Source organism: Nicotiana sylvestris, chromosome 6 (genome assembly GCF_000393655.2).
Source record: "Nicotiana sylvestris chromosome 6, ASM39365v2, whole genome shotgun sequence".
NCBI lineage: Eukaryota > Viridiplantae > Streptophyta > Magnoliopsida > Solanales > Solanaceae > Nicotiana > Nicotiana sylvestris.
This window is the reverse complement of record NC_091062.1, coordinates 127,740,574-127,759,461: the sequence shown is the minus strand read 5'-3', so window position 1 is coordinate 127,759,461 and position 18,888 is coordinate 127,740,574. Positions and strand designations below refer to the sequence as shown.

General features: G+C 34.4%; 1 long non-coding RNA gene across 1 annotated transcript; it reads left to right on the top strand.

Moving 5' to 3' along the window:
• Positions 1–10,820: 10,820 nt before the first annotated feature.
• On the top strand, positions 10,821–15,059 carry LOC138870035 (uncharacterized). The gene is made up of 2 exons (XR_011400229.1): positions 10,821–11,026; positions 14,066–15,059. It is a non-coding gene; the product is annotated as an uncharacterized lncRNA (long non-coding RNA).
• Positions 15,060–18,888: the final 3,829 nt, after the last annotated feature.

Below are 18,888 nucleotides of genomic sequence, written 5' to 3'. Positions count from 1 at the left end.
GAACGAAAAAAAGTTTATGAAAAAAGGTAACCCAAAACTAATACTACTAGCTAGTACTAGTATAAAAATAAAAAATAAAAACCCAATGCACTAGGCACCCGCTATGCGCGTGAGGAAGTATCGGATCGTAATGATTTATTGTACACAGTCTTACCCTGCATTTCTACAAGAAACTATTTTCATGACTCGAACACATGATCTCCTGGTCACATAGCTAGTACTAGTAAGTAGTAACAAAAATATGTTATTTGTATATCATGCACTTTTATAATTTTAAAATTAAAAAAATAATCTTTTTAGATCTTTTATGTGTAAAAGACAAATCTCTTACGTGTAAAAGTAAATCTCTATGTGTAGGATCATAAAACTAAAAACAAGTTTGTAAATTTCTTCTTTATTCTTTCTTTAAGTCAAAAAATTTGAGAAATGCTAAAAGTAGAGTAGGTTATTTACTAGTAGTATCTAATTTTTTTTAATGAGTACTCAAATACTTTTTTCATAAAAAATGAAATTAGCTTGAACCAAATTCAGAAGGGACGAATAATGGAGATCTATAATTGTAATAAATTTTTCCTTTTTTTGAATTAGGACGTATTTGATTGACTGATATAGTCAAATATTTATCATAATGATATAGGTTGAACATTCATTTCTAAATAACAAAAAAAAAAAATGAATTGAAAAAGTATAAAATCCGGCAAGAGTGACCATTTAAGTAAGATAGGTAAAATAGAGTGGTTTTTGAAAGACAAAATAAATATATATGATTTTAATGGTTCATTACCCAAAATTGAGTGACCATCCGAGCTATCAGCTCTAAAATTTTCGGAAGGGATTATGGAGGTTCCCAGAATCAATCCCAACTTTCAAAATTAAGAGACTTTTTGGATTGGCTTAAGATCTGATTTGACCCTTTTTAGCATTTTTTAACTTTTGAAAGTGTATAGCAACCATAAAAAAGCTTAAACAAAAGTTAAAAATCTGTTTTGAAAAAGCCAAAAGCAACAAGTTGGATAATCCAACTTTTTCGAAATTGGCTTAAAAGTCATATTGCTTCAATATTATTTTTAAGGCGAAGAGGATGCCAAAGGAGTGGAGGTGGAGTACGATAGTTCCATTGTATAAGAACAAAGGTGATATCCAGAGTTGTAACAACTATAGAGGTATCAAATTATTGAGTCATACCATGAAAGTGTGGGAGAGGGTGGTTGAAGCAAGGGTGAGGAAGGCAGTGTCTATATCCGACAACCAGCTCGGATTCATGCCGAGTCGTTCTACTACAGAAGCTATACACCTTGTTCGGAGGTTGGTGGAAATATATAGAGAGAGGAAGAAAGATCTTCACATGGTGTTTATTGACTTGGAGAAAGCGTATGACAAGGTTCCAAGAGAAGTTCTCTGGAGATGCTTGGAGGCAAAAGGTGTGTCGATCCCGTATATTATGGCGATCAAGGACATGTATGATGGGGCTAAGACTCGAGTTAGGACAGTAGGAGGAGAATCTGAACATTTTTCGGTTGTAATGGGGTTATACCAAGGTTCTGCACTTAGTCCGTTCTTATTCGCCTTGGTGATGGACACGTTAACGCACCATATTCAAGGGGAGGTGCCATGGTGCATGTTATTCGCCGATGACATAGTCTTGATTGATGAGTCGCGAGCCGGTCTTAACGAGAGGCTGGAGGTTTGGAGACAGGCTCTTGAGTCTAAAGGTTTCAAGCTGAGCAGGACGAAGACGGAATACCTGAAGTGTAAGTTCAGCGCTGAGCTGGGGGAAGTGGGCGTGGATGTGAGGCTTGAATCACAGGTCATCCCAAGTAGAGGAAGCTTCAAGTACCTTGGGTCGATTATCCAGGGGGTAGGGGAGATCGACGAGGATGTCACACATCATATTGGGGTAGGATAGATGAAGTGGAGGTTAGCATCTAGAGTTTTGTGTGACAAGATAGTGCCAACGATTCTCAAAGGTAAGTTTTATAAAGCGGTGGTTAGACCGACAATGTTGTGTGGGGCTGAGTATTGGCCTGTTAAGAACTCACATACCTAGAAGATGAAAGTAGCAGAAATGAGGATGCTGAGGTGAATGTGCGGGCACACTAGGATGGATAAAATTAGGAATGATGATATTCGGGAGAAGGTGCAAGTGGCTCCCATTGATGACAAGGTCATGTCCTCGGTTAACTGAAGTTGCGCCATGTTTTGCCTAATCACATTTCCCCACCTCTTCTTTGGCCTACCTCTACTTTTCCGTAGGCCCTCCAATGTCAACCTCTCACACCTCCTCACCGGGGCGTCTGTGGTCCTCCTCTTCACATGACCAAACCACCTAAGCCGTGCTTCCCGCATTTTGTCCTCAATAGGGGCCACACCCACCTTGTTGGAATAACCTCATTTCTGATCCTCTCTAACCTAGAATGCCCGCACATCCATCTCAACATCCTCATTTCTGCTATCTTCATCTTCTGGACATGAGCGATCTTGACTGACCAACACTCAATCCCATACAACAGCGTTGGTCTGACCACCACTCTGTAGAGGTGGATTAACCTTCTTTATGGAAATTATATTGCTTGCTTTCTATTGTTGTAAAGTACCGACATCCAAATATTTACATATGAGATACATTTTCTAGGGGACTTGATTTCATTAGTCATTGAACATGAAATTGTGTTCTCTAGTTACTATACTAGCACGTGACTGTTCAAGTTTCTATTTATGGAGTAATGAACTAAAAGGAAAATAGAAAGAGAAATCATCCGCATCTATAGTATGAGGTGGAGCCAAGATTTGAAGCTTACGAGTTTGGAATTCTAGTCCCTTTGAAGTTACTGGGTCTAAATTACTAATAATTTGTGTATATTCAATGAATTTCTTAAACAAATACCGGGTTTGGACCAAAGGCTAGCTCCGCCTGTGTCTGTACTGCTACAGCAAGATCCTCCCTAATGGTGAACTCTGTCTTTCTTTTTGTGTAGGAAATGTTAAGGTAGAAAAAGAGATAGGAAAGGAATAACGTCAAATCATAGAGGTGAAGGAGCTGCTCATGGAACTTGTTATCTGTTTTTACTTGTTTTTTACTATATTCTGAGTTTCTAATGGTGAACTCTGTCTTTCTTTTTGTGTAGGAAATGTTAAGGTAGAAAAAGAGATAGGAAAGGAATAACGTCAAATCATAGAGGTGAAGGAGCTGCTCATTGAACTTGTTATCTGTTTTTACTTGTTTTTTACTATATTCTGAGTTTCTAATGGTTAACTCTGTCTTTCTTTTTGTGTATGCTGCATTGCATGTAATGACCTTCGCCGTGTGATATTCCTGAACCTCTGGATGAAGGCTGTCCTATTGATTTGATAATATATTGTTCTTATGTTTAAATGTCGTATCTTTTATGTTCCTCTTTTTTCCTTTTCTTTCTTTTGTTTGTAAAATCTTGTGAGAACGTGTCATATCAAAATATATTTTTCATTTGGTAGTTTATCTTCTCAATTTTGCGGGCTTGACTTTACTGTACGCTATTACATGGTATCTTATTTAGATGACTTCATGGTGATGTATATTACTATGATTCTTTTAGTGACTGAATGATGTGTGCTCAAATTTGACCTGTTAATGTGATAACTGTCTCAAATGTTGGGACCTCTATAGTATAGGAAGACGTGTTCGCAGAAGGAACAAGATACGGGTTGAGAAGGGGGAGTTAGCAAAGTTAGACAAGATTGGAACAAATGGGCTAGTGTACCATATAGTGCAAATCAGGTGCCAGCAGTGTGTCTCCTTATATCGCATGTTCTAACAGTTCTTGTCCATAACGCTAAAGCAGGAAGTGATACTGCACCTGCACTTTTTCTTGCTTCATAAATAGTTTTCTTGTTTGCTGTAATCATGACTACTGTTAATTACCTGTATGGATTTTAAATTGACATCTTGAATTCTTTTCTCTATTTTCATCCAGAAGACCAGAAAGATCTAGTTCACCTATTTTTAAGATCACTATTCTACATTACATATTTCATCTAAAATGCATCCAAGAGATGATAACTATAGCTTTTTAACTCTTACATTATGCTTCTTTGTTTTCACATATGTATTTGAGCTCATTAATAGGACCTACAGGTCTTATACCCTGATCCACTGTTTGTCATGGTGGTTTGAAACACTTTATTAATATATATTCCACCGTGTTTGATCACTATTGTCTTGTTCTAGTCGTTTTACAATAGAATAATTGAAAGCTTCTACTTTCTTATTTTTTTGTCTCATGTTTTATTGAATTTCCTAAGTGTAATTGTTGAAGCACTTTTTAGTATTGTGATGATCTGTTCAATTGTGAAAAGGATTCCACTTCAGCTGGTAACTCTGTTCCTTGGAAAATTTAAGTTAAAGGGCTCAATTCCTCAAACATGCATCGTCTTCTTTTCCCAAGTGTGAAACTCTCGTATCTTTTGCCTGGGATGAAATTAAAGGGAGAAACATTGTCAGTGAGGATTCCTGTAGCTGATCCCATCTTGTTTAATCTGAGGCGTTGTTGTTTGTTTTTTTGATGATCTATTCAATTGTTGACTGGAGTCTATGTGGGCACGCGTACTTGTATATGTTTGTCTCTCCATTTTTATGATTAAATGTTTGACCTGCATCTTTTTAGTTGCTCCCCTGGTGGTGTAAATTGATATAATTTTCTTGCATTTTAGCTTCAATAAAAGTAAGTTGAACTTTGAGATTTTCTTGTATGGATTGCCTACAAAAGGCTGTAATTCGTTGCTTGCTGTAAATTGTCTGATCTTTGGCCATTCAGCCTGAGAGCCTTGAGTATGATTTTCTTATTGGTGAAGAGTTTAGTAGTTGACCTTCAGCTTAATAAATATTTTTGATTTAAGATGAAAGTAGTTGAAATGAGTATCTTGAGATGGATGCGCGGTCATACTAGGTTAGCTAAGATTAGGAATGAAGTTATCATAAGGTGGGAGTGGCCCTTGTGGAAGATAAGATGTGGGAGGCGAGGTTGAGATAGTTCGGGCATATTAAGAGGAGAAGCACAAAAGCCCCAGTCAGGAGGTGTGAGAGGTTAGCTTTGGTGGATAATAGGAGGGTAGAGGTAGGTCTAAGAAGTCTTGGGGAGAGTTGATTAGACGATTCATTGCGCAACTGAAGCTTACTGAGGATATGACCCTTGATAGGGGGGTATGGAAGATTAGTAGGTATGAGAGCATTTCCCTTTATCTTCCCCCGTTCGGTAGCATTAGTGCTAGTTTAATATCTTTATACTCTTAGATTGCTATTATTACCTACCGTTTCAGTGCTACCTTTGCTTCGGCTTTCTTTTATCATGTTCTTATTACTACTTGTTGTCATTACTTTTAATCCTTTATTTAGCAGAGGGTTTATCGAAAACAGTCCCTCTGTTCTTTCAGGGTAAGGGTAAGGCTGAGTACATCTTACCCTCCTCAGATCTCACTTGTGGGTTTTTTGTCGATGTTGCTTCCCTGCCTAGCTAAATGGCCTTTGATTCTTCTCATGTTAATGTAAGGAATTTGACATGTCCCGAAAACCATGTTTTAACATTTTTCTAGGAGTCTGAAGTAGAAGTCTGTATTTCATTATCTCCTCTCTCCTTTAAATAAATACGGAATTCTGTGCTCGTCTCTCATATGTGGTATTATAGTAAAAAAGTTGCAGTCATTATCTTTTGGCTCTTAAGCAATTGAGGTAGGATTTCGTTAAATCAACATATAGCAGTCACTATCTGTCAGTGTTTTTCTCTGCAGTCCTGCTGTTGCTATGCCCACAATGTTGTTATTGCTCCTGAAGCCAACCTTGCTTGGTTGTAAATGCACCTTTTCTTTTCCTAGTAATTAGAGAGAGGATGTGAGCTTGCTCATATTGCCTGCCGGTCTATATAGTCCCACTCCCACCCTTTGTGAGATCTTACACATTCCCACAAGTAAACATAACATGTACTCCTAGTAAACCTTTTGTTAAATTGATGTACTTATAGATTTTGAATGGAAGTGATCATGTTCTGCAATTTCCTATATTATTCGGTGACTAATGAATCTTATGATGTGGAGGGTAGTTTCTTAAATGGTTTGACTGGAAAGCTTCCTGCTTGTTAGCATGTTATTTGTATATATAGTATGCTCAAATCAAAGAATATTAGGTTTAGCTTTATAGATATTTATTATTTTCCAGTTAGCATGTATCTGGCATATTGATAAGAGTTTCAAACACTACTAAACTGCATATGATATGTTATTGAAAAGAGAACTTGTAGTTGTCAAGGTGGCAATTGGTTTTATCTTTGCTTGTTCATCTTATTAATAAATTGTTTGATTTATTCAAGATAGTTTTGACTAGATATAGGTTTGAGTAGGATATTTATATCTTGCTTTAAGAACTTCGCTTCTCCCTATTGCAATGGTTCAAGAATCATATTTTATTAGTTAATAATTCATTTGATTATTAAGTGGAGACTATATTTATATTACTTCTGGTGATGGTGCTAACTGCAAAATAAATTTAGGATTGATTTTTTTCAGGAAACATTATGAGGAAGTCATCGTAGTTCCATTGCTAAACATGAGAATTAATGGTAGAGGGAGATTATTACAAATTGTAATTTAAAATTGAAGGATCTACGACTACGATAGAATCCTGTAAAACCATGGCCTGTAAAAACTTAGAAACCTTTCGTATCAATACGTACGAAATGTTTTAAGTTTTAGAAATGCCTGGTTCAATTGCTTAGAAAGACTTGTTCAAAGGATAAAGAAGAATCAGTCAAACAACATAAAACAAAAACAAAAGAATTTTTTCCAAATACCATCACGATCATATAGTATATAGTTAAGAGTTCCTTTTTGCACATGTGACGTGTCCTAATTGGAATGAGTATTTGAAGATTGAACTAGTTTGAGGGTCATCAAATTGCAATCATAACAATGTGAAAAACAAAATAAATGACATGACTTTTTTTTCCCAACACCAAACTAAATCAAATCAAATTATAATCTAATTTTTTTTCTCGGTTTAACTCGGATTATCGGGTTGGTGCGGTTTGTCGGTTTCATTTGTACACCCCTACCCGTGACGTTAAATGTGAATTTTCACTTAAATTCACTATACACGTTGTTTTATTTTATTTTTTTACTTTAGATATGAATTGTTTTTCTAACACTAGGAAGAAGCAAGCCTTTTTAGGTAGCTGAGCTCACCTTTTTATTTTTACAGTAAGTAGTTGTGAAATTGAAAATAAAATCTTATAAGCGTTATGTTAAGTCTTGAAACTGTACTTTATTGACTGGAGTTTATTTTGTAGTCCTTCATGTTCATTAACGAGAGGCTGAAGTTTGCAGAATCGTCCCTTCTTTTGTCCCACTCTTTTTTCTTCTTTTCCAAAAGTATATTTTCTTTCTAACCTAGGTTAGGACTCCGGAATAGAGGTGGCAAAATAGTTAAAAGAAAATAATTATCCACCCATATTATCCATCAAAAAATGGGTTGGATAATGAACCATTTAAAAACGGGTCGAATATAGATAAAGAACCATATTATCTACTTAGAAAATGGTTAACCAAATGGATAACCAGTGGATAACTAATGTGTTTAACTTTTATATTTGTAAAGCCTCAAATTGGAGTTTTTCAAGTTTGGAAGACTAAGAATTCTCTCATAAGTGATCACATTTATGAAGCCATGGATAATATGGATATCCATATTATCCGCCGGATAAATCCGTTTTTATCCGTCTCAAATACGAGTCGGGTCGGATAATTTATCCGCTTTTTTAAACTACCAGTTTTGACCGCTCATATCCAACCCGACCCGCCCCTTTGCCACCCCTACTCGGGAATATCTTTTTTGTGGGGTGGGGTGGGGTGGGGGATGGGGTAAGTTTTTTTATATATAAATATAATACTTTGTTGAAAAGAAGTTGCGCAAGATTAAAATTAGTGAATAAACTGACACGGAATTTAGTTTTAATGATACGTAACATGTCACGCAGCTAATACAATAAACTTAGTAAATAAGTTCCATGCTCAAGTGACAAGCAATGACTTGAGTATCTAATCTGACAAGATTAATTATTAATTAAAGCCATAGAATAATACCTTGAAGATATGATTCAAACCAATCATTTTTTCAGGAAAAAAAGAAGAGGGAATGTTAGATCCAAAAGGAACTCCATTTTCAATAGTGTTTTCACAATTTCCCACATGAAGAACATGTTTTCATGAAAGATGTAAAGTTTTAGCACCTGGATATATTTATATATAATCCTATGGAATCTCTCTCTCCAGTTCACATTCAAATTTAATTTCCCGAACATTGATTTTAATTACTCCATCTGTTCACTTTTACTTAGCACGTTTTGACTTTTCACGCCCCTTAAGAAATAATAAATGAAGTAAATAATTTACCATGATATCCATATTAATTGATGCATATTTTATTGGATCTGAGAAAATGATTTGAAATGAATAATAAATACTGTGGGTATATAACAGGAAAAAAAATTGTCTTCTCTTAATATATGTAAAGTGACAAGTAAAAATGAAAATCTATTTTCAGTATACATGCCAAGTAAAAGTGAACGGAGAGAGTAGGAAGCAATTATTGGTAGGGCATCCTACCTCCCAACTCCAAATGTGGTTGATGAGTAAAATAGTACACGCGAATGTTTTTTCTTTCATTCATTCGGTGTCTAGGGTCCTTATTAGGATTTTTTAATTTATTTTAAGGTTTTAAATTTTAAATTCAAGACTTCTGGTTAAGCGTAAAAGATATGTGTCTATCTAAAAGGGGAATGTTCAATATTTTGATAGAGCTATTATAGGTTACAAATTTAATTTGGATATGTGTTGCTGTTCTGTTGTTAATAAGGGAAAATTACAAGAGAGCATTTTATTCCTTGGTAGACACTAACACACATATTGTTTAAACATTATACAAAGAAAATGGTTCTTAACTTTGTACATTTTTAAAGGGTTCAACTACTCTAGGTGGAAACAGATCACTGAACTTGTATAATTGAAGGTCGACCCTAATTGCTTAAAATGATTTGTTTATTTGCCTTGTGCCTCTCAATAATTAATTACATTAATGGTGTCCAGAGCCATTGTCTAAAGTCAAAACAAATATATATATACATCAGCTAACAGTGAAATGACTAAAATGCATCTATACATTAGAAATTGACTAAATATACACACTGTCACACACATATTAATCCTTTTTTACTCTTCTATTTAATAGATACACACATATATATTGGATAAGGAAGATGCAAGTTGATCCTTTCGAAGAAGAAAAATGGAGGTAAGATCAAGACAAGAAAAAACAAAAAGAAAAGAAAAAGGTTTTGAAAAAAGAAATTGAGATCTTATGTTTTTCTCACATTCAACAAGATACATCAACCTTGAGAGTTGAGATGCTATACTATCCAACAAGACGACCTCCTATATGTATCTATCCATCTTTATTACTCCTTCCGATCCACTTTAATTAATTTTCTTTTTACTATTTTTCTTGTGGTCAATAATATTTGATTTTTTCAGATATCAAAAAGAAGTTTTCTTTTTTTTTCTTTGAAAGTTGCCCTTGGAGTAAAGAGACTAAGGTTAATATGATCATTTTTATTGTTAATTAATGTTAAAAGGTGAATTCCTTAATATGTGTGAAAACAACCAAAAAATTAGTTAAAATGGATCGGAGGGAGTAAATATCAAGATATGAGGTGGCATTTGGACAATTTGTTGGAAAATGAACTTACAAATATCTTTTGAAAATTAAATACTCCCTCCGGTTCAAAATAAGTGATTTTTTGGATGTTTTCACACAGATTAAGAAATCCACCCTTTAACATTAATTAGCAATAGAATTGACCATATTAACCTTTACTATCTCATATAAACAGTCCTAACACATATTCCAACACTATTTACTCCAAGGACAATGTAGGAAAAAAATAATTAATTTATTCTTGAAATCTAGAAAAATCACTTATTTTGGTTCACAAAAAAAGGGCCAAAAAATCACTTATTTTGGACCGGAAGGAGTATATTTAAGCTTAAAAGGAAGTGAGGATTCATATAGTCGACAACCCGACATCAACTTATTTTGACACGAAAACATAGTAATTGTTATTGTTGTATTGAAAATTAAATATTTCTCAAAGAAGATTTATGAAAGTGTTGCATGGTCAATTAATGGGCTTTAATAAAGGGGTAATGATTTGTTCCATTCAAGAATTATTCCAGGCACAGTGGGCACTTCTAGAGAATTTATGTTTAAAGAAAGAAGGTTTAGGAACATTATTTGGCTTCTAAAAGCCAAAGATATACCTAATGCAATACAAACAATGCACCCTATATTATTATTAAATCCACTTTACCTTGGAATTAATTGTGAGCAAGGGACATAAGGAAATAATTTTTCTATAAGAAAAATAATTTGAGTGGCCTGGTTTTAGGTGATGAGAAGAATTGGATGTTGACCTATCAACAAAGGGGATAATACCAAACTAACCCATTTCAAAGCCTTGATTAGTTAATTATGAAATACAAGTGGAGGTGATCAACTTTATTAAACAAATATTTGGTTGATAGGCTACAACAATAAAGCTTGAAAATCATTTCTTGTTATAATAAATATCACATTATTATGGTGTATGTTTACTCTTCTTCCATGATCTTCAACTCAAATGCTTAATGACATATTCAATGACATATTTTGTATGTTCAATGACATATTCCATGACATATTTTCTTCACTTTTTATGCCTATATAAAGGCCTTGTAATAGATAGGAAAATACACACAATTGAAGAAGAAAATCTCTTCTTTCTTCCTTCTCTCTATCTCTATTTCTTGTTCATGTTTTACTAAATTGCTTTTATTTCATAACACGTTATCAACACGAGTCTCTAACCAATTCTATATATATATATATACAAAATTGTCCTACATCCAGAAAGATTGCAATCAGAAGCCATACATATCATTTCATGGTTGAAAGTAAGAGAAACTACATATGGTAAGTAATGAAACATAAGAAAGTATGGTTATCTTATACTTGTCATTCCTCTAATGTCTCGTATGCACACAACTTCATACCATATCTGTATTGCATAAGCACATATTAATATTACATCTTTCATATCACATGAATGGAATAAAATTTTCGAAGTTCTTTATGTGAAAATCATAGTAGCAGTTAATTGTTGATATAAGACATGCCATGGTAACCAATGATATGTTATATACGTTGTCTTATGTATATTTGTGTGTTAACTATCTTAAATCTGTCCTACCGCTTTTAACATTTTCTTTTACTTGGATGAATATTTTTTCCTTTTGGATTTTTGCACTTACATATAGTAAAAAAAAAGGAGAATAAAAAAAAAATGTCATACTGATTAGATGCATAAATCATCTTGAAGAAAACAAGAAATACTTCACATCTTTATCTAGGTTGATTAATTACTTCTTTGAAATTTGGAAAACAAATCAGCTACTGAGAAAGTATACTTCATAATTTATGGTCGTATCATTTGAAGCAAACAGTGATTAGTATGACTACTAAAAGAGGTATTTTCGAGTATCCATTATCTACTGATGCTTGCTACCGACTTACCATTTTCAAGTATTTTATATGAATGATGCATAAACTACAACTGGTAAGTTGTTATCTATAATGTCACTTTTCAGGTAATATAAATGCTGAATTTATACTATATATGTGTTGTTACCTTATATGTTGTACTTTTGATAAATTTATTCACTAATTGCTTGGTTGAATTGAGTGAAGGAAAGTCATGGCATTAAATTAAATCTAATAGGTAGAGTATACCCCGAAAACAATAATATTTTTGAGAGAGGCTCAATAAATATTATGACAATGATTTTATGATCCATTTAAACTCTAATAAATTTAGAAGAAATATTCTGACTACAAACGGTTGTATTTCATATAGATGCTACAAATAATTGATAAAGCTTTACGCTGATTTGAGATTTGTACACTTATTTAAGAAAACAAATTTGATTTGTTAAGTTGCAAATTAGTTGTGTACAACTTTATTGGCATGTGATTGAAATTAAGGCTTGAGAATGAATCTCAATATTGTTTAGTCTATTATACCATTGATTGAGGGTAAGACATCGGGATCAAGTCCTGATGTAAGAATTGGGTTTGAATCCCAATTTATTATGGCCTAACATGCCTTTATATTGGTAAGATATTGGGTTTGAGCCCCATTGTACCATATTGATGATATAATGATGACTAAAGAAAAATAATATATTTTTCATGAAAAGGCATGAAGATTGTCCCACTTGATTAGCTCCATTCTTGAAGTGAATGTGGTAGCAGTGCATAATAAGTCTAAATGAAGACAAGTGGTTGAACAATGAATGTGAGCGTTCCAAATAATAATAATCATCAAAATGATTATAAAAGGAGAACAACACGGGTTCTCAAAATAGTCCCTCAAAATGTGAAGGCAATGTTTACCATCAAATTGGTATGAAGCACATCGCTGATTATGATCCATTCCTTGAAGAGAATATGACTTGTGATAAGCATTGAGAATGCACACCCATTCCTAAAGGTGAATGTGGTAATATGTGATAAAAGTAATGAATAAAGACATGCAATGCATAATTGGATGAATACCACACAACTCACATTTGAGGAAGGTCTGAGTGAAATAAAGAGAATAAATATTATTGTGTGGTTACATGAATATGTCATTGGTCTCATACATGTGATACGCCAAAATATTTTGGCATGCCTTATAAAAATTATTAAAGGCAAAATTAAAGTAAGAAATGATTTTGCTTATGATAATTTTGACCATGACAATTTATTATGATATAATTTTCTCAGTGAAGGAGACATTTACCATATGGATGGTATGATAAAAGATCTTGTAGTACAAAAGTTGTTAAGAGCTCCGGAAAAATTAATTTGTTACTATCCGGATGAATAAAATTATTCATGACATTGATATTGTAAAGTCTCAAAAGAAACTTTTTGAATTTCAAATGTATAAGTCAAAGTGATTGGCATATTTAGACTATAAATGAAAGGAAGATTGAATATCTTCATATTTTATAATCATACCGGATAAATATGAAAGATTACCCGATTTTCTCTCTATTTGTACTACACAAATATAAGTATGATGCTGGAATCATATGCCACAAGTAAACTAGAGGTTTACTAAAATAAATATTAGTTGGCATGACTGGTTGACCATCCCGGTTCAATTATGATGCGAAAAATAATTAAGAATTACATTGACATGTATTGAAGAATAGAAGATTCTTCAAGAATTCTCTTGTGCTGCTTGTTCTCATGATATACCAGTTAAGATTGGGATTGAATCCCTTGATTTCTGGAATGAATAAAAGGTAATAAATATATGGGCTCAGTCACCTGCCATGTGGACCGTTTACTATTATATAAATTTAATAGATACATCTATTCTATGGTCACATGTGCATTTGTTATCAACTTGCAATTTGGCTTTTGCAAGATGACTTGCTTTATTAGAGCACAGTTCCAACATATAAATTATGATGATTTATCTTGATAATACTGGTTTAAATCCAAGTTGGTTTAGCGAAAATTGTATGTCTCCAATTATAGCTAAATCATTGGTTGTGAGAACAAAACTCCCAAAAATAAAATTTGGTATGAGATGTATTATTTAATATACACCAGCACTTGTACACATCTAGCCAAGTTATGAAAATTTCTCCCTATCACAATCGGTTCAGGGTCAGGAACCAAATAATTTCTATATAGAAATATGAATGTGCTATATGATTTAGTTATGCCACCACAATGCACAAAGATGGGTTCCCAACGAAGGTTGGGAGATGTGTTGGAGATCCCAACATTAGGGGGAGAAAATGGATAGCTGAAAAAGTGATACGTAAGATGAATTATTACGAATACATATAGATCCTCGTACAAGAAAATATGAACTTGAAGTTCAAGTGATAATTAATTTATAAATTATTGCCAGACGCATTTGCTGACCCAAAGCTAAATGTCATATTTCAGCTGCTAATGCTCCAAATAGAATAAAGTCCATGAGGGACAGAGTCGATGGCACGCATGAAGCGTAACAGACCAATCAGCTCCAAAGTAAAACTCCTTGAAGAAGGAGAGGACAAATATTCAAGATGGTCATAATAAGGAGGCAAGTGCTCTAGAAGAGCACCACGACATAACACTTCGTAAGACCTCATGTGAGAGGCTCAGGTACCTGAAAATAATGAGATAAAGAGATCTCAATAAGTTATGTCTTTATTGTGTAATAATTAAACCGATATAAAATGATTGTCGACGATATTGTTAATAATAATGTAGCACTCAATATTATTAATATTGACGAGGATCATGAGCTCAAATCTGTCATAAAATTTGGACAGATAAATGATTGGCCAAATAAAAAATACGCAATGAAAATTGACTTCACTTGAAAAATGTGAAGTTGGGCGGATAGTCCCAACACCTATAAAGTCAATAGAGGTATAAATGTGTTCTTGTACAAAAAAAAGTTCAAGTCGATAGACATAAAGACGACTTGTGACACAAAAAAAAATTAGTAAATATCCTCACATTGATTATATGGAGACATGTTCTCTTATGGTGGATATAATCATTTCAGGTTTTACTCTGGCAGTACATGAAAACTTGATATGCATATAATGAAAATCATTGCAGGATTAAAATTGTTTCGAAGCATATTAATATTTCCAAGAAATTTATTAAATAAAGCTTCAAAAATTCTTATACGGATTGAAACAATCAGGGCGCATGTGGTATAATCGCCTGTGTGAGTACCTATTGAAAGAAAGGTACAAGAATGATTCAATTTGTCCTTGTATCTTTATAAAAAGATCTGGATTTGAATTTGTTATAATCTCTGTATATGTTGATGCTTCAGATATCAATACAACTCTCAGGCAGCTTCCTAAAGTAGTAGACTGTTTAAAGAAAGAATTTGAAATGAAAGATCTTGAAAAGACAAAATTTTGTCTTGGTCTACAAATTGAGTATATGAAAGATGAAATTTTTATCAATCAATCAGCATACACTAAAAAGATTTTAAAGTGATTTTATATGGATAAAGCACATCCATTTAGTACCCCGATGGTTGTGAGATCACTCGATAAATAAAGATCCATTCCGACCTCATGAAAATAATGAAGAACTTGTTGGTCCTGAAGTACTATATCTTAGTGTAATTGATGCACTAATGTATCTTGCTAACACTACAAGACATGACATAACATTTTCAGTTAATGTCTAAGCAAGATATAACTCTGCTCCTATAAGTAGACATTGGAGTGAAATCAAACACAAATTGTGTTATCTAAAAGGGACTACCAATGTGGGCTTATTTTATGCCAATGATTGCAATCTCGATCTTGTTGGTTATGCCGATGTAGAGTATTTATCTGACACACACAAGGCTTGATCTCAAACATGCTATGTGTTTACATGTGGAGGCACTGCCATATCTTGGCGATCGACTAAGTAATCAATCGTGGCTACTTTATCTAATCATACTGAGATAATTGCTATTCATGAAGAAAGTCGAGAATGTGTATGGTTGAGGTCTATAATACATATTATTCGAGACAAATGTAGTTTGAAGTGTTACAAACTACCCACAATTTTGTATGAAGACAATACAACATGTATAGCCCAATTAAAGGGAGGATTCATAAAAAGGAGCTAGGGCAAAATATATTTCACCAAAATTATTTTTTATACATGATCTTCAAAAGAATAGCGATATCAATGTGCAACAGATTCGTTCAAGTGATAATATGGCTGATTTGTTCACCAAATCTCTACCGACGTCAACCTTAAAGAAATTAGTGTACAAGATTGGGATGTGAATGATCAAGGATGTGAATTGATGCTCTTATCAAGGGGAGTTAATACGCGTTGTACTCTTTTTCCCTTACTAGGTTTTGTCCCACTGAGTTTTTCCTTGCAAAGTTTTTAACGAGGCCACCAAAAAGCGTATTTCTAAACATGTGTACTCTTTTTCCTTCACTAGGATTTTTTCCCATAAGATTTTTTTCTAGTAAGATTTTAACGAGGCACATTATCTATGGACATCCAAGGGGGAGTGTTATGATAAATATCACATTATGGTGGATGTCTACTCTTCTTCCATGATCTTCATCTCAAATGCTTAATGACATATTCAATGACATATTTTGTATGTTCAATGATATATTCCATGACATATTTTCTTCACTTTTTATGCCTATATAAAGGCCTTGTAATAGATAGGAAAATATACACAATTGAAGAAGAAAATCTCTTCCTTCTCTCTATCTCTATTTCTTGTTCATGTTTTACTAAATTGCTTTTATTTCATAACATTTCTATATTTTTCTTCGGCACGTAAAAAACTCCAAATTACCCTAGTCCCTCCCCTCCCCACACGACTTACAAGTTTTTTTTCCTAATAAAAAATTATTGTAATTTTCCAGTTTTCAAACTGAGGTATCAAATTTGCAGAATTCAAAGAAGGGGATGGGCTGAAGGTGATTTTTCTCACTTTGCTCTGCCTCTTTAGCGGTGAAGAAAAGAAAAAAATATTTATTTGCACAGGACGTCTGTACAAAATCAATTAATACACTATATGTCTATCAAAAATAATTTTTTAATACTTAACCATGAATAAGTGATATGTAGTGTAAGCACGTGATTTTTGCTTCACGAGCAATCACTCCAAAAGGAAAACAAAAAATAAAAATAGTGACAAATGATTTCGCTGTACAATTTTTCGATTTTTTTTCCGTGACATGTGTTATTAGTCGTTTGTAGGTCTGTCCATTTCGCATTTAGTCATTATCAAACAAAATACAAAAAATATGTGTCGTTGAAAGAAAATTCAAAAAAATATAAGTATATGTGCGTCGTTCGTTCTAGGTTGTGATTTAACTTACTTAAATACTTTTGTGATAATTATGTGGAAATGTTACAGTGTTGTTGATTTCAATTTCACTATTTTATTATTATCTCATTTTTTGTTTAAAAGAAAAAAAAGTAAAAGAGTGAAGGAAAACCGGTTTGGGCCCAAAAGAAATGAAATAAAACAGGCCCAAACCAGCACTCAGACCCAGTCCAAGTCCAGGCCTGCCCAGGCACCTCCTGAAACGACGCCGTTTCAGGCAAATCAATCTGAGCCGTCCGTCCAGGCCAATCCAACGGCTCAGGATCTCTTTTAGCAACCCATTTTCAAACCCGACCCAGGAACCAATCCGACCCAACCCCTCACTTAAACCAAACGACCCCGTTTAACTACCGAACGACCCCGTCTCATTTCTCACCCTCAGATCCAAGCCGTTGAGATCATCTGATCTAACGGCTCAGATCCAATCAGCCTCCCCGTATATAAGCCTCCTATCATACCCCGCACCCCCTATTCGAACCCCCCCACTCATCGTCTTCACCCAAACACTGAATCCCCAAACCCTAGCAGCCGCCCTAGCTTCCCTTTCACCAGAACCCGGCGACACGAACGCCGGTGGCCACATCCTGAACACCCTAAGACCCCCTCACTCTCCTGAACATGGATCTGTTACCCCCTAGCCTCGAATCACTTTCCTTCGTCTCGAATCTTCATTTGAAGATTTGAGTCGAACCCGGACCTATGCCAAACCACCCCATCTTCATACCAGACACTCCCCTGACCCTCCTCGTGACCAAACCAAGCTTGGTTTGGTCCGAATCTACCCACAACTCCCAAAAATCAGATCTGAAGATCCAAAACCTAGAACACTAATAGCCTTGGAATCCGGCCGGTCTTAATAAGGGTTTGAGGTTTAATGGATCTTAACCAAGGTGTTCTCATGTGAGAACACCCTGGTTAAAATTTGTTCGGCCTCAAGTGGTCAGAGTTGAGTCGGATTTGGGTCTGTTTGATTTAAACATTTTTCGGTAAGTTTTCTTTCCCTTTTCGTTTATATTAATTGCTGATTAAGTCATTAGCATTGCTTTGTGGTAATTGTTTGTTATTTTCTGATAGTTTCTTAATTTCTTTCCTCTCAGTAAAGACCTTTTATTTGGTCGATTGTTTCTGTGTATGATTTAAATGTATCCTATGATAAGCATGTCCGATTAGTATAGTCGTCGCATGAATAACTTATATAGGCCCCAGTAATTGAACAAAAGTTGTCTGATACCCTTTAGGTCCCTGAACGTATTGTTTATATGAGCGACTAATTATTACCTGTTATAATTAGTATAGTAGACTCGATAAATGTCGTCGATTAGTTTTCTATAACTAATAAATCGAATGAGCTAATAATGTCGCATGACTAATTGAACTTTGCCACTGACTGAATGCCCCAGCATTGTTTGAAATGGTTTGTTTGCATTGTAAAACTGACTGAAAAGGTTCAGTCCAGGCAGTCTTGAATTTGAACTTTCATCAGTTCAAAAATGCCCTGATGCTGCAATAGGCAGGGCAGTAATTATCGAGGGTTAACAAGGGTATTCTGGGGTGTTAAAAAGGACAGAAAGATTAGTTTAAATGAGCTGACAAGTAGGGCACTAATTTGGGATTAAACTAATACCAATGGGGAACAAGACACAAGAGTATGGGGCTTAAAATGAATAATAAAATGATGCCCATAACTCTTGATTAAACAAAAACCAAGCGTGGGGAACAAAGGGGCTGGCACCAAAGATGCTTAGGCATGGGCTTAAAGGGTATGGGTATTCTGCCAATTGGCAGGGCAGGCAGCTTAACTGCACTGGTTCATTTGGCTTATAAATAGGCCATTTGAGAACTTAAAAGGGGCTGGGACTTTTGGTCTTCAGAGAGAGAGAAAACAAAAGTGGCATTTTTA